A 24560-nucleotide genomic window follows, 5' to 3' on the forward strand; every position below is an offset into this window, starting at 1 on the left:
AATGCACAGCTTATTTCCTTGTGGTTATAGGACTGAGAGCCACATTTCCTTGCCTCTCAATTTCTAGAGGCTGCCCAACTCCCTTCCCTGTGGACCCCTTGCACTTTCAAACCAACACCCGCATGCTGAGTATTTCTCAGGCTTGAAGTTGTCTAACTTAACCCCCTGCCTTCCCCCAGGAAAAAGCTCTGCATTTAAGGTCTCATGTAATTACATCAAGCCCATCCAGATAATCTTCCTATTTAAGGTCAACTGATTGATCATCTTAATTACATCTGTATAGTCCTTTTTAACATGGAATGTATGTATTCACAGATGTAATACCAGGTTGAAAAGTCATGAGGGCAAAATTCTTCCTACCCCAGAGTAGATGATGCGGCAGCGGGATTTGGGTAAGGTTTTGCCTATACAACCACAAGTGTTTAGACAATTAACGTTACGATGAGTGTGAGCTTATAATTATAAAGTACAAAAAATGTGCTGCTTTAAATGCTTTTAGTATGGCTAATCTATAAATGGAGTAATCAAATGCTGTTTAAATAAGTTGAAATGTACATAATTATTTACAGATGAGCACGGAAAACACGTGTTCTTTTTATCCATTCAGTCAATCTTGCTTTCCTTAAGGTGATTTGTATTTTAACTCATAACATGAAATCAGCATTTTCACTTGCAGGCCAGCATCAGGCATTGACAATGTGCTTTTTTTTGAGACAAAGGGTTACTCTGTCACCCGGGCTGAAGTGCAGTGGCATGAACATGACTCATGGCCTCCACCTTCCAGGCTCAGGTGATCCTCCCACCTCAGCCACCCTAGTAGCCTGACAATGTGCTTCTGAGGTAGCTGGCGCGACTATTCCCTGTGGCATGATGAATGTTTATGACACATAATAACAGCTGCTATTTATCAAGCACTTCCTTTGTGCCTGGCTTTGTGCTATGTGCTACATTTGCAGGTATTACTTTAGTTAGTCCTCACAATAACTCTATGATGTGCATATTACTATTCTTATTTTAAGAATGAGGGCACAGATTTAAATAGCAGAATGTGCCCATATAAGCCGAGATGTTAGAGAACCATGATTCGAACTCACATCTGTTTGACACTAAAGCCTTCTTCTTCAGCACTATCTTTTATTTTCTCCCAATCCTGGGAAAAGATGGCAGTTTATTTTTGAGAGATCCTTCAAAATTTTCTAAGTCTTCCTCTACCTCTTTTTCCCACTATGCCCAGAGCAACCTATGTCTTTACACTATGCCCAGCCCTCAGCCCATCCCAGAGGTCCTCTGTCTGCCCTTTGATCTTCTGGAGTAAGTGGTTTTCCATGTGTCAGTCGAGAAGGGTAGGCCCTCATCTCAGGACAGCTGATGCCAGTGAAGGATGAAAACAGCACCATCAAAACAGCGTATACCAGGGCATAATGGCCAAAAATAGCTGGGGATCCCTGTGCCAGGCGCTGCACTAAGTGCCCTACGTGTATTTTTTTACTCAGTCCTCATAATACCCCATGAAGTAGGTACCTGATTATCCTCATTTCCCACAGGGTATTTTGAAAGCAGCATTTCTAAATCTCGGAGGGGATTAACCGTGTGAGAGAGTTTGCAGGGAGACTCCTTGGCTTCTCCAGCTCCTGTAATCCCTTCCTCATTCTAGAAGATTAGGGTCAGCCACATAGCACCCTCATCTTCAGTAACAACCTTCAGTTTAGAATTTATTTCATCCCTCCTTCGTCTTACATCAGATCATTTCTCACAGAGTCCCACAGCGGGGCATTTGAGGCTGGAGAGAATGCCATTAGGACCGAGCCTTCTCTGTAGGATAGGCCAGTAGCATTTTGGTCTTAGAATCCAAGTAGTAGGGGGCATAGAACATCTCTGTAGAGAGGAGAGGGATTCCAGCAACATAACAGTGTCCAGAGCAAGACATGCATCTGCCTGCAGCAATTCTCCTGAGGGCCAGAAAGTCCAAAACTCTGATAAAGGAAGGTATAGCAATTGCATGGAACAAGGGTGACAGGCTCCTTATTGGTGGGAGAGCTGTTCGTTTGAAAGGGACAGCAAGTCTGTTAAGAAAACAAGACTGCAGTTGGATTCCTTCCTCTGGCCTAAAGATCTGAGTGGTCTCAGAATTCGAAAGGCAGGAGACCCTGCCTGGGGTGTGGGGTCCAGGCCCTCAGTCATGGCCCCTGCCTGTAAATCTGACTTACAGCCTTTACTTCACATCACTCTGTAAATACACGGAAAATAAACTTGCGCCTTGATTTTCAGAATAGACACATTCCAAAAACAAATGTTTACATCTAATCAAGGTTTAAGGACAGTGCAGACACTTGGTGTTTTAAATGAATCTTGCCATAAATCGTTTTGTTATGTGTACAATGTAAGTCAACTTTTGTTTCATAAGTTTAGATTCTAAGATATTGAGTTTTTCTGACATTTACTGTTAAACAGCAGTATCGACTTTCTTTGGTTGGGTCTTTCATTGTGTCAGCAGTAACGGCTATTAAAATGTTGCATCCTGGTTGTAAAATATAACTGAAATCACTGGAAAATGTAATACTAAGTGGGCGAACTGTGACTACCATAGTTTAAAAACCACAAAAACGTTGTCTTGATGAGTGAGTGCATACTCTCAGTTTTTGATCATCCTATATTAATATAGATTGTTACTTTAAGAGAAGAATTAATTTTAAAAAGTCAAGTGCTTTCTCCAACAGTGGGACTCAATGACATTCCTTTAAAACAACTTTCACTTCTAATCTATAATTAAAGCCAAAGGTTTAAGTTTTAAAAGCTTGTCCTTGAACTAAAATAACATGGAACATTTTAAAACACGGCTCCAAGCTGCTCTAGATACATTTTATTTAAACCACAGAGACTGCAGTTAGATTTCTCAGTGCCAGACAGCCTACAAATTACAACTGTAGCAGAAGCGACTGTGAATTTCTGGATGTTGTAGTACCAGCAAGCCTGGTTGTTTTTTGGAGCTGTTCCTCCCTTTGGTCTCTACTCATGAATGACTTCATCCCTGTGTCAGATCAAATGTCATGCCTGTTGCCATGCAGAGAAAAAGCAAGCAAAGCCTTTTTTTTTTTTTGCCTTTACACAAATTTGCTGTAGTCGCCTACAGAGGAGCAGGCGAAAGATAAGAAAAGTCACAAAAGCCAGGCGCGGTGGCTCAAGTCTGTAATCCCAGCACTTTGGGAGGCCGAGGCGGGTGGATCACGAGCTCAAGAGATCGAGACCATCCTGGTCAACATGGTGAAACCCCGTCTCTACTAAAAATACAAAACATTAGCTGGGCATAGTGGCGCGTGCCTATAATCCCAGCTACTCAGGAGGTTGAGGCAGGAGAATTGCCTGAACCCAGGAGGCAGAGGTTGCAGTGAGCCGAGATTGCGCCATTGCATTCCAGCCTGGGTAACAAGAGTGAAACTCCATCTCAAGAAAAAAAAAAAAAAAAAGGAAAGTCACAAAATAGAGGTTGTGAAGAAGTGAGGCTAGAACACAGTGATGCTCCAAATGTTGGATGCGCAATGAAAATATCATCTAAAGCAGAATGTCATTGTTTATTATGGCAAGAAGAGGGGATAGTATCCACGGTTGAATTGTAAAAATATTTTTACTAAGGTCATTTTTGTACTTACTATTCTGGTATTAGATTAGCAGATCTAATGCCAGATTAGATCTAATAATATCTTATATTGTGTTGCACTGTGTACTGTAGGAAGTACATGAACAGCTGCTATTTTATTTGATCCTCATTATAACTCTATGAGGTAAAAATAAGGATAATTATTCCTGCTTTCACACAGGGTGGGAGGGAGTGATCAACTCTTGCACAGTTACTTACTGGCAGAGCCAGAAAGAAAATTTAAGTCTCTAAGCTCCTGGTTCGGGCTCTTTCCACTCGATTTTACTGTGTTTTCCATCCTGGTTAAGTCAACTCAAAATAAAAAATCATTTACAGAATAGAACTCTCTAAAGCAATGACTTTTAACTTCCTTTTGTACGTGAACTGCTTTAAAAATTAGATAAAAAGCTTTGGATTCTTCCTTAGAAAAATGTGCATCCGCCCCCTTAAACCCACACAAACACATGCACACTGTTGTGTAACCCAGATGGCAAGAAGAGTATCTCTGATCTTTTCCATCTAAGTAGCATTCCCTTGGATACTTGATTGCACACTGTGGAAGGTCAGACACTTATGAAGATTTCTAGAGATGCCCAAGGGCTCTGTCTTCTAAGCATATGGTACATTCGGTGCATAGGTCGTGTTGCCATTCCGCATATGTGCTCCCTGTTCCGCATCACATTGATTCAGATGTGAAATGTACTCCCTTCCTCAAATGCCAGGAGATCTCCACTCTCAGAAAGCCTGTGCATGTGGTAGGCTTGAAGGAAAATTCAGAGGGAATGAAGGAGGCAGCAATCCATATTACTTTATTGTTGTTTTTTTTTTTTTAGAGATAGGGCCTTGCTCTGTCACCCAGGCTGCAGTGCAATGGCACGATCACGGCTCACTGCAGCCTTGAGCTCTTGGGCTCAAGCCGTCCTCCCACCTCAGCCTCTCCAGTAGCTAGGACCACAGACACTCACTACGGCACCTTGCTAACTTTTTATTTGTAGAGATGGGGTCTAGCTGTGTTTGGTCTTAAACTCCTGGCCTCAAGCAATCCTCCCACCTCAGCCTCCCAAAGTGTCGGGATGACAGACATGCGCCACTGTGCCTGGGCACAGCAGTTCATATGATTTCCTGCAGAGCACTACTTGTCTTCATTCTTTAGTGCCCTTCGGCCACCCACACTGGACTCTTCCCTGCCTGCCCCACCTCCCAGGGTCCCCAGCCTCACAGCACCCCACTGGCTCTACTCTTCCTCCTCCCACCCTTCCTGTTACCTCCTAATCCCGAGGTGCCTCAAAATCTCATGTTGTTTACCTGTAGTGTAACCCAGCTCTCTCCAGCTTCGGCTCCCAAACTCTGTTCCATGCTCAGACCACCTACCGAGATGCTAAGTGAACTTTAGGGGTTTCTAGGTCCCTTCACCTTCCTTATAAGGTGTTTGGGACATTAAATGGTGATTTTTTTTCTTTTACACACCTGTTTATAATTGTAGGAGTGTCAAGGATTCCTGAAACATCATCTCTCTGGCTTTAGAATCCCATTTAAAGACAGCAATGGGAGTATGTAGTCCTTTTGATCAGTGAGTTTAGGGCTTTATTCAGGTTCCTCTTTGGCACAGAGTTGACGATTGGAGACAGAGTGCTATTTTGAGCACTCCAGAGCTGTATCCAAGCCAGACAGCTGGTGTGGGGTACCACAAGGTCCCATGCTGATGACCCTGCCCGTCTCCTTCACCTGGCCAATCTAGAAGCAGGGGATGGTATGGAAGCTTCTAGGAAAAAAGAAAACAGGTCAGTTGATCCACAGAAATCAACCTTGGTTCATGCTTATCAGTCTACCTGCTTCTTGTCCTTTATGGGAAATGATACCTGTATTATAAGAAAAAGTGAAAGCTGAACATGGTTATTCATACCTGAAATCCCAGCACCCAAAAGCAGGAGGATTGCTTGAGGCTGGGAGTTCAAGACCAACCTGGGCAACATACTGAGATCCTATATTTATGAAAAAAAAAAAAAAAGTTTAAAAAATTAGCTGAGTACAGTGGTGGGCACCTGTAGTTTCAGCTACTGGGGAAGGGCTGAGGCAGGAGGTTCACTTAAGCCCAGGAGTTCGAGGCTGCAGTGAGCTATGACTGTGCCACTGCACTGCAGCCTGGACAATAAAGCAAGACCCAGAAAAAGAAAGAAAGACCTCACTAAAGCAAGACCCAGAAAAAGAAAGAAAGAGGCTGGGCGTGGTGGCTCATGCCTGTAATCCCAGCACTTTGGGAGGTCGAGGCAGGCAGATCACGAGGTCAGGAGATCGAGACCATCCTAGCTAACACGGTGAAACACTGTCTGTACTAAAAATACAGAAAATTAGCTGAACATGGTGGCATGTGCCTGTAGTCCCAGCTACTTGGGAGGCTGAGGTAGAATTGCTTGAACCTGGCAGGTGGAGGTTGCAATGAGCTGGGATTGTACCACGACCTTCCAGCTTGGGGAAAAAAGTTAAATGCCAATTTAAAAAAAAAAAAAAAAAAAAAACAGAGAAAGAAAGAAAGAGAGAGAGAGGAAGGAAGCAAGGAAGGGAGAGAGAGAGAGGGAAAGAAAGAACGAAAAAAAAGAAAGAAGAAAGAAAGAAAAGAAAAAGTGACAAATATAAAATAAGAATAGATAATGACATTAAATAGTATTTTAAAAGTAGATAGTGCTTTTAGGAAATAAGTGTTTTTAAAATATTAATATATTTTTAAATTTGATTCAAATTTGAAGCTATGTTATTCTGAGAGATGCATTCTTTTCCCAGTGATGAAGCTTCTCTCCTTGTTGATGGTCTGTGGCTTCAAAGCACTGTTGCCTGAGATCTATCTCTGTTTCCAGGATATTCCAGCACATCTAGTTTTGTTCACACCTGTGATTGGACAGTACAAAAAAGTTATTATCATCTTACTTGAAAAGTAATGATGTGATTGGTGTAAGACTGAACATGTTTCTAAAGGAAACTCCTGCCAGTGCAATAATATGTCTTAGAAATATAATTGCTAAGCACAAATGTTTAAAAAGAAAACAAAAAAACTGGCTGAGCGCAGTGGCTCATGCCTGTAATCCCAGCAGTTAGGGAGGCTGAGGCAGGCAGATCACTTGAGGTCAGGAGTTTGAGACCAGCCTGGCCAATATGGTGAAACCCTGTCTCTACTAAAAATACGAAAATTGGCTGGGTGTCATGGCTCATGTCTGTAATCCCAGCTACTCGGGAGGCTGAGGCACAAGAATCACTTGAACCCAGGAGGTGGAGGTTGCAGTGAGCCAAAATCGTACATCATACTGTTGCACTCCAGCCTGGGCTTCAGAGCAAGACTATCTCAATCAACCATCAACCAATCAATCAAAATAAAAACTAAAAACCTAGCAGAAGTCTGGAGTTAGGGAGAGACCAGCAATGGTATTACACCTATTGCCAATTCTGAAGTTGTATGGAAAATGTAGAAATTCTCAAACTGGAAATTGGCCCTGCCTATGCTGCCCCCAGAAGAGGAGTCCCTTCTGTGGGCCTTAGGCTTTAGCTTACTCTCTGATTGATCTATTGGAGGACACTGCGGAGTGTGTCCTTCTCATGCTAATGCAGATCCTTAAGGTGAGCTGGTGAGAGGAGGAATCCAGTCCTTGTGACCAGTCAGTAGTGAATTGAGAGTAAACAGTTTCTTTAAACCAGGGATCAAGAATAGGAAGCAAAGTACATGGCCACAAATCAAGTCCTAGCTCATCTTCAACTTTTGCATTGCAGGACAATTCTAGGAATCCCTGCTTCCACAGGAATGCTATAGAAAGCTATATATTGTATTTTTAGTAGAGACTGGGTTTCACCATGTTGGCCAGGTTCGTTTCGAACTCCTGACCTCAAGTGATCTGCCCACCTTGGCCTCCCAAATTGTTGGGATTACAGGTGTGAACCACTCTACCCGGCCTAGCCTGTTCATTTCTGATAGAATAATTCAGAAACCTGTTTAATTTCATCTGCACGTGTCTAACAATAGGTGAGAATCTTTGTTTTCTTCTAGCCTCTATATTCAGTGTCATTAAACTCATTAATTGTTGAAGATGGTGAAGAATGAATCTGAGCATCTCTGTATGTTTAAGAGCTATTCATAATTCCATTTTCCTGTGTGCAAACATTTATATTTATTTTCATACAGACTCTCATGGATAATGTCTTAATAATTTGAAGAGCTCTTTATGGAGAGAGATGAGCCTGTAATAGTCATTAACAAATATTTTGCTCCAATTAGTTAGTTATATATATTTATTTTAAGGATGATTTTTTCCTCATGTAGCCTTTTAAAAATGTAATTACACTGATTACTTTTTATAACTTCCAGATTTTAAGTGATAGCAAGAACTTCCTCATTTTAAAACTTTAAAGGGAGTATTGTAAGTTTTCTTCAAGGATTTCTATAGTCTCAATTTTCACTTTAAATTTTTCATCCTTTTGGAATATCTTAGTTTGAGGTATAGTATTATAATATGGTGTGACAAAAATGTGCAACTTTTTTTTTCCATACAGTTACCCAGTTATTCTAACACCATTTATTGGCCAGTCTTTCTTGTCCTCTCTAATTGGAAATATCATATTTTAAATTGAGTTGGTCTTGTCTTTCTATTCTCTTCCATCGATTTTTCCTTTTATTCATGTTTCTGTCCTGTGCTGTTTCAATTATGGAGGTTTTAGAATATGTTTAATGTCTGGTTGTGCTTATTCTTCCTCATTGTTCTTTTCTCGTAGTTTTTCTAGCTAGGCTTGCTTATTTTTGCATATTAACTTTAGGATCAACTTGTCTATTTAAAAAATCCTGGCCTGGCATGGTGACTCATGCCTGTAATACCAGCATTTGGGGAGGCTGAGGTGGGTGGATCACAAGGTCAGGAGTTTGAGACCAATTTGGCCAATATGGTGAAATCCTGTCTCTACTAAAAATACAAAAATTAGCTGGCATGGTGGCATGCACCTGTAGTCCCAGCTACTCAGCAGGCTGAGGCAGAAGACTTGCTTGAACCTGGGAGGCAGAGGTTGCAGTAAGCCAAGATCATGCCACCGCACTCCAGCCTGGGAAACAGAGCAAGACTCTGTCTCAAAAAAGAAAAAATTCTTTTGTTATTTTTAATGGGATTGTGTTACATTTAAGAAGTAAAATCGATATTTTTAGAATGTAGAATCCTGTTATCCAGACAGTTGGTATGTCTGTTCATGTCTTCTTGTGTCACTTTTAACAGTGTTTTAAGATGTCCTGAATTGGTCTTGCACATTTCCTATAAAACTATCCCCATGTATCGTATCTGTTGCTCTGCTGTTATAAGCAGGTCCTTTCTTCCATCGTATTTTCTAGCTGGTTTTTTTTAATATAAAAAAAGCCATATATTTCTGTATATTAATACTGTATTGTCACCATCTTAAGTTTACTTGTCATTTTGGTAGGCTTTTAGTTGATTTTTCTATGTTTTCTTGTATTTTGCTACCATCATAAATTTGCTTATCATTTTGGTAGTCTTTTTTCTTTTTTTTTTTTTTTTGAGACAGTCTCGCTCTGTTACCCAGGATAGAGTGCAGTGTGGTACAATCTCTGCTCACTGCAACCTCCTCCTTGTGGGTTCAAGCAATTCTCCTGCCTCAGTCTCCCGAGTAGCTGGGATTACAGGTGCACACCACCATGCCCAGCTAATTTTTGTATTTTTAGTAGAGATGGGGTTTCACCAAGTTGGTCAGGCTGATCACGAACTCCTGACTTCAAGTGATCCTCAAGCCTCAGCCTCCCAAAGTGCTGGGATTACAGGTGGGAGTCACCACACCCAACCAACTTGGTAGTCTTAGAGTTGATTTTTCTGTGTGTTCTAGTAATACAATCATATTTGCAAAGAGTGATACTTTTACCTCCTCTTTGAATTTTTCTTTCCATGGATGTCTTTCTCTAGCTTATTGCATTGAATTAGACTTCCATTGACCTTAGTGGTGTTATGTAAGTTGCTGGCCTTGGGGTTTAAATCAATGCCTATTCAGATTATGGTTTTAGACTTTGAGGACCTGGGTTCTAATTTTTTTCTCTGCTACTCACTGAAAAACATTAGGTGAAGCATTTAATTTCTCTGTTGTATTCATATCTATAAAATGAAAGCAATACAAATACCCACCTCCCAGGGCTGTTTCAAGGTTCCAATGTGATAACGATGGAGAAAGCACTTGGTAAACTGTGCTGTGTAAGAGTTCCTATTTCCACCACAGAGAACGCTTTTCTACAGCACTCTTTTAGGAATTAAAAAACTGGACTTCCCTTTGTGATCCTGCGCCTTTTTGTAATTCCATTCACAACACAGTTTCTACATATGCTCCAAGGCTGGAAAGAAAAAGTGTTTTTTGAACGATGAGCAAATTCTTTTGCTGACATTTAACCAAAATGTATTCCAAACCTGAAGCTTTTTGGAAGCCTAAGAAAATGTTGGTCACCTTCTTGTAAAAAGTGAAATAAAAAATGTTTATGTACCTCGGCACTTCCTGACTGAGCTGGAAGTGAGTGCGCTGGCATGTCATTATTTTGTGGTGTTTCAGTTCTGGGAAAAATAAAACCAGAAAATATAGGACATTTTTCAAGATTTTTGGTTGTGAAAACTTTCCTCACCCCTGCCCACCCCTCCACTTTGGTTAACTTTGAGAAAGTCATATAAGTTTCATTCAGCTGCAAGTCTTCTGCAAACTAATTCTGATCTGCGATCTTGTGTTAAATGTCCTTCTCTTTCCTTCTTTTGTGTTAAATTTGGTAGAAAATAAACTGCATGTCTAGAAATAGACAGTGGTTCTTCTTTCACCCTTAGACACAACACTGCTGCCTGATAGCCTTGACTGAATGTATAATAACTTCGGTATGTAGGATGTTTGTTTTCCTTTTGAAAAATGAGCTTCCATAACTAGTTTCTGTGCAGAGTCTTGTGTCCTGGTCCAATCTGATAAAATTTGCAAATTTGCTATTCCTTTGTAAGAAACCACCCAGCAAGTGGCTTCACTCCTTCAAGGGTTTTAGTTACATATCAACTGCCCCCGCCCTGCACCTCCCATGCAGGCATCTAGCTTGAAAAGTAATATGTGCGGTCATTGGTTCGGCCCAGTGTTTCCTAACACCACTAACCTTCCTATTTAGACAGCTCTCTCTCTTCAGACCTCCTATCCAGCTGTGAAAGTTATTTTTCCAGCAGCAGCAGCCTTTTCCCTTGGCTTCCTGGCCTATCAGTGGCTTTGGGAGATGCCTCTGGCTTTGTCCCTGCCTGGGCTTCAGAAGAGAGTTTCGTACTCCCTCATTTTCCTGGATTCACTTCTACAGCTAACTTCAAATAGGAGGAATTTGCCCTTTGAGGAAAGAGTGTAGATCAGTTTTGCATTAAAAGCTAATGAGGTCTTAATGTATTCTCTCCTGGAGATTGGCATGAGGAGGACATTCTAGTCTCCAGACGAGCTGTGGATTAGTGTCCTCTCCTTAAAGTCATGCACACTTGAAAACATATTCCTTCACACACACACAAAATAACTCTGTAACGTTTTTTTATATATATTTATATATTATATATTATACATATTTATATAAAGTATAATATATGTCATATATATTACATATGTTTATATATAATATATAGTATACATATTTATATATGATATATAATAAATATGTTATATATATAATATGTATAATATAAATTAAAAGAGTGTATGTAAATATATAATATACAAATATATTATTTTTAATATTAAAACAATTTTATGTTATGTATACATATATGTATACATAATATAAAATTTTTACATTATTTTATCTCTATATATCTAAATAAATATATAAAGATATTAAAGATATAAATATATCTTTTATATATTTATACATCTTTTATATATATCTAATCCTTTATGTACTTATGTATTTTACATATATATAATAAATCTGTTATGTATTTTATAATCTTATAAATATATACATCAAATCATCTTTTGTGAATCTCAAAGCTCAAACATAATGAGATAAAATAATGTGAGAATGTGCCATGTGCCGTTATGCACACTGCTTCAGTTCTTTAGAGGGAAAGTCTTTTGAAAATCCTTGCTTATTAGAATGCTAAGAAGCAATTGTTAACAACAGTAGCAGTGCCATCATTTATGTTAACTAACTTTACAGAGTGCTTATCAAAGCAAATTTAGTAAATGTGAATAAAAATCAAAGTAGAAACAACTAAGTGAATTCATTAAAAACTTAACCCCTTTGTAGACATAGCCTGAACTGCGGGAGGCATCGAACCTAGAAAATTATTTGTGGCTACCTTCACACACCACTACTCCAACTGAAGGGCTTCATCCCTAAGTTTATTCAATAATACAACAGGTGTACACACCTACTATGTACCCAGAAATATTTTTTAAAATTAAGACATTATAGGACAAGAATCAGGGAAGACAATGTGTTAGTTTTGGCAGGGGAAAACTTTTTATAATTGTATAAATTAAAATGAACAACCTAGAAAATGAGAGTATGTGTTTAATGGATGATTGTTCTTGTTAAGTAAATTTCAGAGGACAGAAACCACCTTCCTCTTGTGCACTACTGTATTACTAGCTGTTAACAAAATGCAATGAAAGTCTGTTGATTGATCAGTTTATTGATTGATAACTAGGGAATATAATAAGTACTTCCACCTTTGAAACAGTCTTAGTTTAAAGAGGAAAGTATGTCTATATGCTGCTATATAAATATAACAGCAAGGAAAGAAAGCATGAAGGGCCAGAATCAATTCTTGGGTAATGAGGAACAGGCTCTATTCAGCGGAAATGGTTTACGTTATTCCAAAAGCAAAATTTTGCATTTAGTGTAAGATACAGTGGTAAAACATTGAGCTTTTCCTTTTTACCGATAGTGTAAACATTACTCCAAGATGTAGTCTCTGGAAATAATTTAGTTAACTCTTATTTTTATATGCATGTTCTGTTCTGGAGACTTGTTGCAAAAATTGATGGAAAGTTATTTTCTTTAAGTGACAGTTTGTTTACAGAAATTCCTTGAAATCTTGATGGTTATTGAAAAGACTGAAATAAATGTTGCCTGAAACTGCCTGTTTTAGAGCCACTCCACACCTTCCAAAGTAGTACCATACTGTGTTAGTAAATCATCTAAAATCCATAAAGGTCATGGAGACTGCTCCCTTTGTAAAATGAAATATTTATGTTTCAATCTCAAAAACATATTGTGAATCATTCTGTTGTTTTAAGTTGAGGGTACATAGTAAATTATTCCAGAATTATGGAGGCCAAATGTCATTCCCTCCAAAAGTTTGTGTAATATCTATTTATCTGTGGGCAGATGACTCCTCTGTATAATCAGAGGCAGACTTTGTCAAGTTAAGTCTAAGTAAACACAGCTGAACATAAGCAAGTTGGACTACAAGTTTTTTTTTTAGCTTTGCCAATAGCATATGACCTTGGAGAATGCTGAATTCTTACTACAATCTGCTTTCAATGGAAAGAAGAATTTTTTTTGTTTCAAATTAGCAAGTGATGATTAGAAGCTTGTTACGTTCTAATTTTTAGATGCAAGACAAATGAACATCATGCATGCACCCCAAAGACCATCTTCCTGAGGGAGTTATTCCCACGTTGGGGAGCTGAATTTGAACTGGGAAGGTGTGTGTGGAAGCCAATTAAATGGAGTCACTTTCTACAAGAAAACTTTTTTGTTGTTGTTTATTTGTATTTTGTGGGTTTTTAAAATAATTTTTGTCTTTGTGCCATTTCAACAGATTAAAACTGTGGTTCCATATGCCACTAGCAAGTGAACTTTATCAATGTATTCATTCTTCATGAAGCATCAGTCTGCTATAGGAAAGGAACTTTGTGTTGTCATTACCTTTTGGTTTTCAATAGAAATTCTCATTAACTTCTCTGCACTTTCCACAAGTCCCTTCTTTCTTCTCCTTTTCTTTTTTAACATACATGTTTCTTTTCAGTCACCGAATACCTCCTTCTTTTAGTCTCGTATGGAGTCCAATATTAAATTTTTAAGGGCACTTTGTAGCTAAAATAAAACTCCTATTAAATATTTCATGTCAAAAGGTGGGACTTTAAGTGAGAACTTTGGTAAAAGATGGATTAGTAGAGATTTGCCTTGAGACTTCTAGCTTTTCAATATTCTCTGACTGGCCGCTCGCCAGACAGATCCTCTGTTCTTTCTGTTTCTTCACTTAAGGAAACTATTACTTTCTGCTTCGCTCTTTGGGTGTACATTTCTTTCTGAGAGTAAATAAAGTATGTATTAAGGATGTGTGACTAATAAATATTTTAAAATAATTCATCTCTCAAGACTGGCGTTTTACACTTTTTTTAAATAACATGTTGAATAATATTAGCAGAGCATATGGAAAAATATTTAGATCCGTGTGCTAAGATATTATACTGTAGTTAGGTTTATATAAAACTCTTTTGATTGATTGATTGATTGATTTACATACCTCTTTTTTTTTCTGTATGCGACTAACTTTCCACATTAAAACGAATGCATTGAGAAGAAAATATCAAAACACCCTGTCTTTCCAAATATGTTGCTAAGTAATTTCTCATCGCGGTTTTCTTTTTGCAAAGAGCTGAATCAAACATCTCTGAGTACATCAACAGCTACACAGGAAGGTCCTGAAGACGCCACATACTCTCAACATGTCTAAATCAAACCCTTTATGTCCTGCATCCTTTAAAGTGAAGCTTGGCCTTCTTCCTTGCCCCTCTAACTCAGACAATGCCATTGCCAACCACCCAGGCACCCATGGCAGAAATCTGAGAAACATTTCACACTCCCGCCTCCCACTCCCCCAACACCATCTGATCATTCCACAAGTCTCTCCTCTAAATATCTCTCGAATTTTGCCTTTCCATCCCCATGGCTACTCCCTTAATCCCCAGGACTCCTCATGTCTCCCTTGGGTTCCTGCCATGATCCTGCCTGGCTCCTTCAATCTGGTCTTCCACTAGGGCAAGTGGAATCTTTCCAACATTCAAGTCTGATCCTATTATTTAAATATGAATGAGTGACTCCCCATTAGTGAGTGACTTTCAGGATGGAGTTCATGTTCCTTATCTTGGCACGCAGAACCACAAACCCCTCAATGCCTGATCCCTGCTGATCTCTCTTGGTTCATTTTCTAGCTGTCCTTTCATATTCTCCATTCATTTCAACTCAAACAAAAACTCAAACACTTTCCCAGAGGAGTCAAAACATTGCACTTTCATACAGCTCATTCCTCTCCTTGGGCTGCTCCTGTCCATCTGTTCATCTCAGTAACTCCTGTTCACCTTGACCTCACGCTGGGGCATTCCCATCTTTTCCATGCCTTGGCACTCAGATAATGATAGCCTTGGTTGGGCACACTGGCAAGAGCAGGGGAGGCTGCTTGCTGCTAGAAGCAACTGCCTGGGATCTTTTCCCTGCTGTCCCACCACTGGTTATCATCTTTTTTTTTTTTTTTTTGAACAGAACAATAAACACCTTTATTACATGGGTGAAGAAAGAAAACAGGATTTATTTGCCTTTCGGGGCCTTGATTTTTCTAAGATAGAACTCCAACTCCTTGCCATCTAGCACATAGCCATCTGCTCAGCCACACTGTCCCGGCCTTGAAGTGATGCCTGCAAGAAGCTTGCCCTGCTGGAACTGCTCCTCCAGAAGACTGCTGATTTTGGCATTCTTTTTCCTTTTGCTGTTGTTTCTTCTGAATTTTTTTAGATCGTTTTTTGTTTAAAATCTCTTCTTCCTCAGAAGTCAGCTTGGCTCCCTTCTTGCGGCCCAGGGGCAGTGCGTAGTGGGACTCGTACCACTGTTGGTATGGCATGCGGTTGATGAGCACAATGCAATTCTTCACCAGGGTCTTGGTGCAGACCAGCTCGTTATTAGACACATTATAGACAACATCAGTGATCCTTGTTTTTCCAAGTACAATGCTCTGAGCCCGAGGAGAAATTCCCCACATCCAGCCTCAGGGCACGGTATCTCTTGTTACCACCCTGCACACGGACTGTGTGGATGTGACGGGGGCCAATCTTGGTGTTGGCAGCCGGGCGCCCCAACTCATACTTCCGCTTCTTGTGGTAGGGCTTTCTCTTGACCCCGTCTTGTGGCGCTTGCGCCTGTTGTCCCGAGAGATGCCCATTGCTCAGCACTGGCTGGAAAGAGACTATCATCTTCTTTAGAGCAACTTTCATGATCACCGCCTCCTGTCCCTGCCATTGCTGCATCTCCCCTGTGTCCCCACCATACTTACTACAATGAGCTGTTGCCATTCATTCACCGCAATGTGAGCTTCTTTGTGATGAGATCCATTTGCAATTTGTATTTTGAGGGCCTGTGACAGTGCCTGATATATGGCACGTGTTCAGTAAATGTTTGCTGAATAAACCAATGAACCTGTGAATAAGTAAACAAAGACAACATGAAGAAGAGCAAATTCTTCTTATTTGCACTTGAAATAAGAAGACCTGACTCTCAGTGCTAGCCCTTTTATTGACTAACAATTTGGCCATGGACCTGTCATCAGGCTTTTCTGAGTCTCGATTTTCACTTTACAAATTGGGGATTGTTTTGAAAATAGCATAAGTGCGCACAAAAGAAAAGAAATGAGATAAATTGTAGGTTTATGACTTGCAAAATGCTCACTAAATACTATTGTCATCATCATGGGTTGTATTAAGGAGTCCTAGTCCTTTCTTATATCAAAAAGGGGGAGAAAGAGGCAACATTCTGCATGCAGAGTATAGTTTTCTACACAACACTCACAAGAAGATAATTTTGTTTTCATTTGAGTAACTTGAGATACATTGTAATGTGATTGCATGTTCCCTATCAAAGTGCCAGGCATCCAAGGATGGCAAAAATAATTCCAAGGAAAATCGGGGAGTATTCCTATTCAGCAAGGCAGTGGGAAGAATTTTTGGGATTGTCAGCCTATTTGTAAAATACCAGGATTATTTGAAAACATATATACATTCTTGCACCAGTAAATCTGAGAATTTGAGAATACCAAGTATACTTGGTTAAGGATAAAGCAGTGATAGAATTTAAGTCTTTTAGGTAATACATGGTTACTTAGTGAAAAGGATAGGAATAACAGTTGTGAAAACGATGAGTATAACAGTTAGATCCTCACAGAAAATTCTTACTAGCAGATTAGAGAAGTCGCTCTTAGAAATTGGGGTATCCCTAGATTCAAATGCCATGCTCTTCTTAAGAACCTTTACATTGAAAACTTTTCTCCAAGCCATTAAAACACTATCACATACCTATATGATTGAGTGGGTGATATATGCATGATGCTAGTTCATGCACCAACTCTAAAAGAGAAAAGCAGAAGACTAGCTGTGACATAATCCTGGAATTAGCCTTGGTGTTCATGTTCTCACTCTCAGTGAAGATTCCATCCTAATTTTTTGCATATTATGGCTACTACCCAATTTAAGTGACCTTCTCCAAGGAGTCTCTAAAACTGGAAACTTTGTAATATGCAGCTTGTGCTCCTTTGAGTTTTCCACACTCGAGCATCAATCATAGACATAACATGACTGCCCTTGACCCAGGTTAGACAATTCAAATACAAAAACTATTTTGGATTGTTGGATTACTTGCTTTCTGTTCCATTTCAAGATAAATCTTAAAATTTTGCTGTCACTACAAAAACAATTTTTGCAATTGTGGAGTAATTATTGCTACTGCTTATTGAATGTTACTGGGTACCCGGTGTCTGACAGTAACTATCTCTAATTTTCACAACAGTCCTAATTGTTTGCTACTCTTATATCGATATTACAGATAAGCAAAAAAATGAAACTCAGAGAGATTAAGTAACTTGCCCCAAAAATAATAAAATCTCAGCAGAAGACTGGGATTCAAATCCCAGTCTCTGAGGTCCCAAATCTATTGTCTTTCCAGTGTAACTTACTGTTCAAGGACTAGAACGTGGTTAAGTTTGTACTGGTTAGCAGTAAACAGGTATGTTTAATTCAAGATAAACCAAAAAAATAAAAGGCATGAATCCTGTGAGAAAGCCACTTTAGAAATTCAAATAGCTAATAAGTTATTCTTCTCCTCTGTGCCTTTATAACTACTAAAGTTAGCACGGAATTTCCATTTGAATACTTCTTCAATTAATCATAAACTCCCAGTTCTAAAGTAACCTTTTGATACATGCTTCCAACCCTTGTCCCACACAACTCTCATTACTTCTTTTCTTCTTCAGTATAAAAATAATCATCATTCTCAGCAAACTGACGCAAAAACAGAAAATCAAACACCGCATGTTCTCACTCAGAGGTGGGTGTTGAACAATGAGAACATGTGGACACAGGGAGAGGAGCATCACACACTGGGGTCTTTTGGGGGGGACTAGAGGAGGGACATTGGGGGGTAGTGAGTTGGGGAGGGATAACATGGGGAGAAATGCCAGATATAGATGACAGGGATGGAGGCAGCAAGCCACATTGCCATGTATGTACCTTTGCAACAATCCTGCATGTTCTGCCCATGTACCCCAGAACCTAAAGTGCAATAAAATATATTATAAATAAATAAATAAATAATAATCATCATCTTTTTCCAACTCTGGCCCACTTCTGCTTTTTCTGTCTTCTTTGTTATTACCATGATTAGTCATGTGAGTAATTAATTAAATGCATTTTTACCTTTAGGGCCTTCCTCATTCCTCATCTTTCCTGTCTTTATTCTTCTCGTATGAGCTCCTAAAAGTCAACACAAGAACAGACTCCTTGCTCCTTTCATGTTGAAAGTATTTTTCATTTTATGTGCATCTTCCTGTCCAAATAGGAGTCTACATATTAAGTTGCCTAACAAACCATCTATCTTGTAGGATGATTTTTATAAACCTCCTAAGTTAAGCCAAAAATTGGCTGGATAGTAGAACTATGAGTGCATGGAAAACATGAGAATTTTTGTTTTCTGTTAAACTTTCCTGACCATCTCTCCTTTCCTCTCTCCTGTTCTTGTCTTATGCTGTGGGCTGTGTAATTAGCATTGCCCAGAAGCCCTGTGACAGTGGCTTGCTTCTTCATGTATATTGTGTCATGTCTCATTTTCAGCTCCCACTATGGGTGGCCTAGGAAGGAGTGTTTCTCCTTCTGCGTTCAGTAGACGCCTTTAGCTCCCTTGGGTTGGGACTCATGTGCAAACCACATGCAGTACAGACAGTGCCACACTACTGCTGGCCATTAGCTGGGAGGGGTCTAACTGGGTAGACATTGAAAATAATAGAGGATGTCAGGAGCAATGGTTCTGGGACGCATTTTGAGGCTCAGAAATCCTCACAGTTCTTGGTTTCTTGTGAGAAATTATTCCATCCTTGAATCCAAGGGTAGGCTGTAAGAACACCCCTTGCTTCTACCTTCTGAGTGGTGGAAAAGTTAACTAGAACTACCACAAACCTGCAGGAGCTTGGGACTCTTGCAAGGAATGGAGGATTTTCCTCTCTGTTGTTAACAAAAAAAAAAAAAAAAAAGAGGGCAATTTGTTTGTGCTTCTATGATGAAAATATGTAGTCTGTTTACTCTTGTGTATGAGTACCAGACTTTTTTGTATGAAACTTTGATTCAAAGCAATAACTACTATCTGTTTCTTATTGCTCATTCACCATCTAGTTGTGGACGCCTGGAGAGAATTTAGAATTGGGAGATTTAATTTTAAAGCACTTTGGAGTGTGTGTAGTACATTCCAAAACCAAACACAAAAAGTATAGATAAGTGGATTTGGTTTGTCCTGGAAACATCATGTTTGCTTCCTTTTCTCTTTTGCACAGCTTTCTGCCTTTTTCTCTGTTTCTCTTGTTTATTTTAAAATTGGTAACAGTATGTTAGTGGTTGTTAAAATATTACATTTCTCTCTACAGTCATTGTATTAGTCCATTTTCATGCTGCTCATAAAGACATACTTGAGACTGGGTAATTTATCAAGAAAAAGAGGTTTAATGGACACACAGTTCCAAGAGGCTGGAAAGGCCTCACAATCATGAAGAAAGGCAAAAGGCACATTTTACATGGCGACAGGCAAGAGAGAATGAAGCGAAAGGGGAAACCCTTTGTAAAATCATCAGATCTGGTGAGACCTATTCACTATCATGAGAAGAGTAGGGGAAGGACCCACCCCCATGATTCAATTACCTCCCACTAGGTCCCTCCCATGACACATGGGAATTGTGGGAGATACAATTCAAGCTGAGATTTGGGTGGGGACACAACCAAACCATATCGGTCATCAAAAGATATAACAAAGAGTAGAAAAGATAAGAAAAAGCAGGAAATTTCTTTTAATCCCTCAGAAGTATTAGATTCATTGGTCATTTCTCTAAATCAGTAACTTCTAGTGACTCAAACAAATATGTTTTCTTTTTTATTTATAGATGTCTTATTTACTTATAACAAAATGTGACCTCTGTAACACAATATGTATGGCCAATTGGCATTTAAATACATTTAAATCATGTGAACATGCCATTCTTTTGTACTTAAATTTTCATGAAATGGCCTTGCAAAAACTTTTCTGTGTAGTATACTTGTTTTTGCCATTTCCTGGTGACACTCGATTCTTGTTTGGGGCATTTTTAAATCTAAGATCCTAATGGTATTTGTTCTCTCTCTCTTTCCCTTTCTTTCTTTATAATTTCTTTGATTCATGCTTAAGTACTATATTTTGAATGTCTGGTGATGCTCACAGAAACACCTCTCCTGCATATTACACTTCTTAACTCTGTAGTATAGATCCTTATTGTTTTAGACCTGCTATGTTTAATTTTTGGCCATTGGGAGGGGTGGTCTCAGCACAGAATGACTCCACAGGCTCTGGTGGAGGCACGAGCCCAGCCCATCTCTCAGCACACATGCAGCCAAGAGTTGTTCTCAGGCATATAGGGGGCTTTGAGCTGGCCACCGTTAGCATTTTAGTCTTCTTCAGCCCTTTGGTTCCAGATGCTGATGCTATGACATTCTGCAGCTCTTCAAAAGCAAAGCCATCAGCAGGCCTAGATAGGATCCTGTCTATCCATCACAATTCAATCCAGCATCCTAACCTTTGTGTTCTGCCTCAGTGGTTTTGGTCCAGCAGTTGTCAAGCTGTTTGCCTGGTGAATCTCTACCCCAGTCCCTGTTCCTCTTTAGAGACCATGTAGCTCCCGCTACCTTGCAGGGCTGCCCTAGAAATAACAGGTTAGAAACAACCAAATATTCTGTTCATAAAACCTCATCACTATGTCAACGTATAATACAACAATGTGTTCTTTTTGAGGCAGGCCTGAATAAAATATTCCAAAAGCAGCAGAAACTAAATTCACTTTAGTTTATAAAAGCTTATTATCCTACCCTAGAAAGAAAATCTATGTTAGGTTGAATAATTCGTTTTTGATGACCCCATGTGGAATACCATTTGTCACCTTATTTTCCCAAAGGAAAGATTAAGAAAAAAGTCAAAGACTTATAAAAATAAAAGGCCCTATCAGCACAGCAATTTTGCACTGGGCCAACATGTTTATTTTCAAAACAGAAAACACAGATCCCATGCTAGCATATCATTACCATGGCTATTCCAGTTAGAAGGAGGGTGATTTGCATATTCTGAAGTACCTTGTAATATATTAAAATGAAAATTAAATGCCTTTGTTCTCAAGTGTGTATTAGTAAAAATTGTAAGAACCAGGCAAAAGTGAGGTGTTTCACCACCTTCCCTGACACAAAACATTTTTAAAGGTACTATATCCATATTTAAGCAAAGATAGAAAAAAAAGTATTTTTGAAGGTGGAGTCACCAATTTCTGGGTAATATTTTCTTATAAAAATGTTATATCTACTATTCATAGTAAATTAGAATCAAGAACTTGGTTTATTAAAACAGAATTACGGCCGGGCGCCGTGGCTCAAGCCTATAATCCCAGCACTGTGGGAGGCCGAGGCGGGTGGATCACGAGGTCAAGACATCGAGACCATCCTGGTCAACACGGTGAAACCCCGTCTCTACTAAAAATACAAAAAATTAGCTGGGCATGGTGGCACGTGCCTGTAATCCCAGCGACTCAGGAGGCTGGGGCAGGAGAATTGCCTGAACCTGGGAGGCGGAGGTTGCGGTGAGCCGAGATGGCGCCATTGCACTCCAGCCTGGGTAACAAGAGCGAAACTCTGTCTCAAAAAAAAAAAAAAAAAAAAAAAACAGAATTACAATTCAACCCAGCAACCCCATTACTGGGTATATAGCCAAAGGAAAATGAATTACTCTACCAAAAAGACACATGCGTTTGTATATTTATCACAACACTATTCACAATAGCAAAGACATTAAATCAACCCAGATGTCCATCAATAGTGGATTGGATAAAGAAACTGAGGTACATATGTACCATGGAACACTACACAGTCATAAAAAAGAATTAAGTCATATCCTTTGCAGCAACATGGATGTGGCTGGGGGCCATTATCCTGAGTAAATTAACACAGGAACAAAAAAATCAAATAACACATGTTCTCATTTATAAGTGAGAGCTAAGCATTGAGTACACATAGACACAAAGAAAGTAAACAATAAGCACTGGAGACTCCCAAAGGGTGGAGAGAGGGTGGGCAAAGATTAAAAACCTGCCTGTCGGGTACTGCGCTCACAACCTGAGTGATGAGATCATTCATACCCCAAACCTCAGCATCACACAATATACCTGTGTAACAAACCTGCGTATGTACTTCCTGAATTTAAAATAGTAGTTGAAATTATTACAGAAAAAAAATCTTGGTTCATTAGATACAGCCTTAAGATGGCTAGTTGATCCTTGTTGGAATATTAGAAATCCAATAATAATTATAAAGTAATAGTTCCTTGTGCTGTTACACTTGAGTGAACCCGGGAATTCCAGCATGATTCTTTACTAAAACACTCCATTTTTAATGCCCACACCATAGTTCTTATAGGGAAGCCCCTTCACCATCAACATCAGAACACCTGAGGAGCTTGTTCCAGTGCCATAGTCATGACCTACCTGATCACAATCTCAGAGATGGGATCCAGGAACCTTCCCCTTTGAAGAGCTCCCCAGAGAACTTTATTCTCTTCTCTAGAGCATCCTAAGAAAATGAGTCAGAGGCATGTATTAGTCCATTCTCACCCTGCTATAAAGATTCTACCCAAGACTGGAGTCATTTATAAACAAAGGAAGTTTAATTGACTCACAGTTCTGCATAACTGGGGAGGCCTCAGGAAATTTATAACCGTGGCAGAAGGAGAAGCAGGCACCTTCTTCACAAGGCGGCAGGAGATGGAAGAGGAAGCAAGAGCAGGGGAAACTGCCTTATAAAACCATCAGATCTCATGAGATTTCCCTCACTATCACTAAAACGGCATGGGGAAATCACCCCACGACCTGATCACCTCCCACTGGGTCCCTCCTTCGACATGTGGGGATTATGGGGATTACAATTCAAGGTGAGATTTGGGGACACAGGCAAACACATCAAGGCCTAAGGTATGACAGGAGAGACGAAGTAGGGGGCTTATACCTTTGTGGAGCTTGGAGTGGCCCCTTGGCTAACAAAGGATGATTTACAACCTGGCTTCTTCAAGTCAGGAGGCACATTGCTACAGCCCTTCCTAAGTGCCGTGCACTGTTTCAAGAGCTTTCCATTTAATACCTCGCTTTATTCTCACAGCACCCATACGAAGTAGGTGTTACAATGATCCCCATTTTATAGGTGAAGAAACCTAGATACAGTGTGTGTTAATAACTTGTCCAAGGTCACGTACTTAGTGAGTCCACTGTGATCCCATGGCCCTAGGACAAATCCAGTGCCTCAGACAAATGCTGTATAATCAGGTGTTTTTGGATCTATGAAATGTTTTTGTTTTCCTCCAAAAAGATCAACTTGTTAGGGTTTTTTTTGTTTTTGTTTGTTTGTTTGAGATGGAGTCTCGCTCTGTCACCCAAGCTGGAGTGCAGGGACGTGATCTCGGCTCACCGCAACCTCCATCTCCTGGGTTCAAGCAATTACTGCTACCTCAGCCTCCCGAGTAGCTGGGACTACAGGCACTCACAACCACACCCAGTTAATTTTTGTATTTTTAGTAGAGACAGGTTTCACCATGTTGGCCAGGCTGGTCTCAAACTCCTGACCTTGTGATCCACTCACCTTGGCCACCCAAAGTGCTGGGATTACAGGCATGAGGCACCACCCCTGGCCGACTTGTTAGGTCTAAGCAATTTATCCCTTATTTTTTTTCTAGCAATCTCTTGTATTCTAAGTTTAGGTGGTAATAGTGGAAAAAGGATCTGTATGCCATTGGGATTTAATAAGTGCATATGTAATAGATTAATAGGAAAGGAACACAATCAAATGCTTCCAGTTAGCAAGAGCTGTCCCTAGTTGCCCACATGTGGCTTCCTTCAGCCAGAACCGGTTCTCCTCAGCAGGACTCTTTCTCTAGGAGCAGGGCTGTTCTCATTTAAAAGCAGAGGTGACCAGTCTCTTCCTTTTTTGGAGGCTACATTTCTTCTTAGTTTGAAATGTACATCCCTTGGCAAAATTTAGAATAGATCTCTCCACAAGATTTAAAGTGGAGAGGAGTTATTTAGTTAGGAGTTGTTCTTTTGGTCGAAAGGGGTCACAGGAGGACCACTAGACTAGGGGTGCTCTGTGACCTCTAGCTTCAGCCACCTGCCTACAGGCAATGAGTTTTACTCGCCTTTATGCATAGTTCTTTTTAACTTCTGCCCTTCAATACCATCAACGGAAATCTTCCCAATTTTCATTTCAAAGTATACCTTCACCCCAGTTTAGGCTTTAAATACTGTTCCTAAATTAAAAGCGGAGAATTGCAGAACCTTTAAACATAGAAATGTGTGAACCCAGAACACTGATATGCCAA

The 24560-nt window shown here is 39.7% G+C and overlaps 1 protein-coding gene and 1 pseudogene across 4 annotated transcripts in view; one reads left to right on the plus strand and one right to left on the minus strand.

Annotated features, from left to right (window-relative positions):
- The window catches only part of MKX (mohawk homeobox), a 69812-nt gene that overhangs the window by 29123 nt on the left and 16129 nt on the right, over positions 1 to 24560 (plus strand). The window lies entirely within an intron of this gene.
- On the minus strand, positions 15135 to 15819 carry LOC116527068 (annotated as a pseudogene).

Source organism: Sapajus apella, unplaced genomic scaffold, assembly GCF_009761245.1.
Source record: "Sapajus apella isolate SASKATOON/1434 unplaced genomic scaffold, GSC_monkey_1.0 scaffold53, whole genome shotgun sequence".
NCBI classification, from domain to species: Eukaryota; Metazoa; Chordata; class Mammalia; order Primates; family Cebidae; genus Sapajus; species Sapajus apella.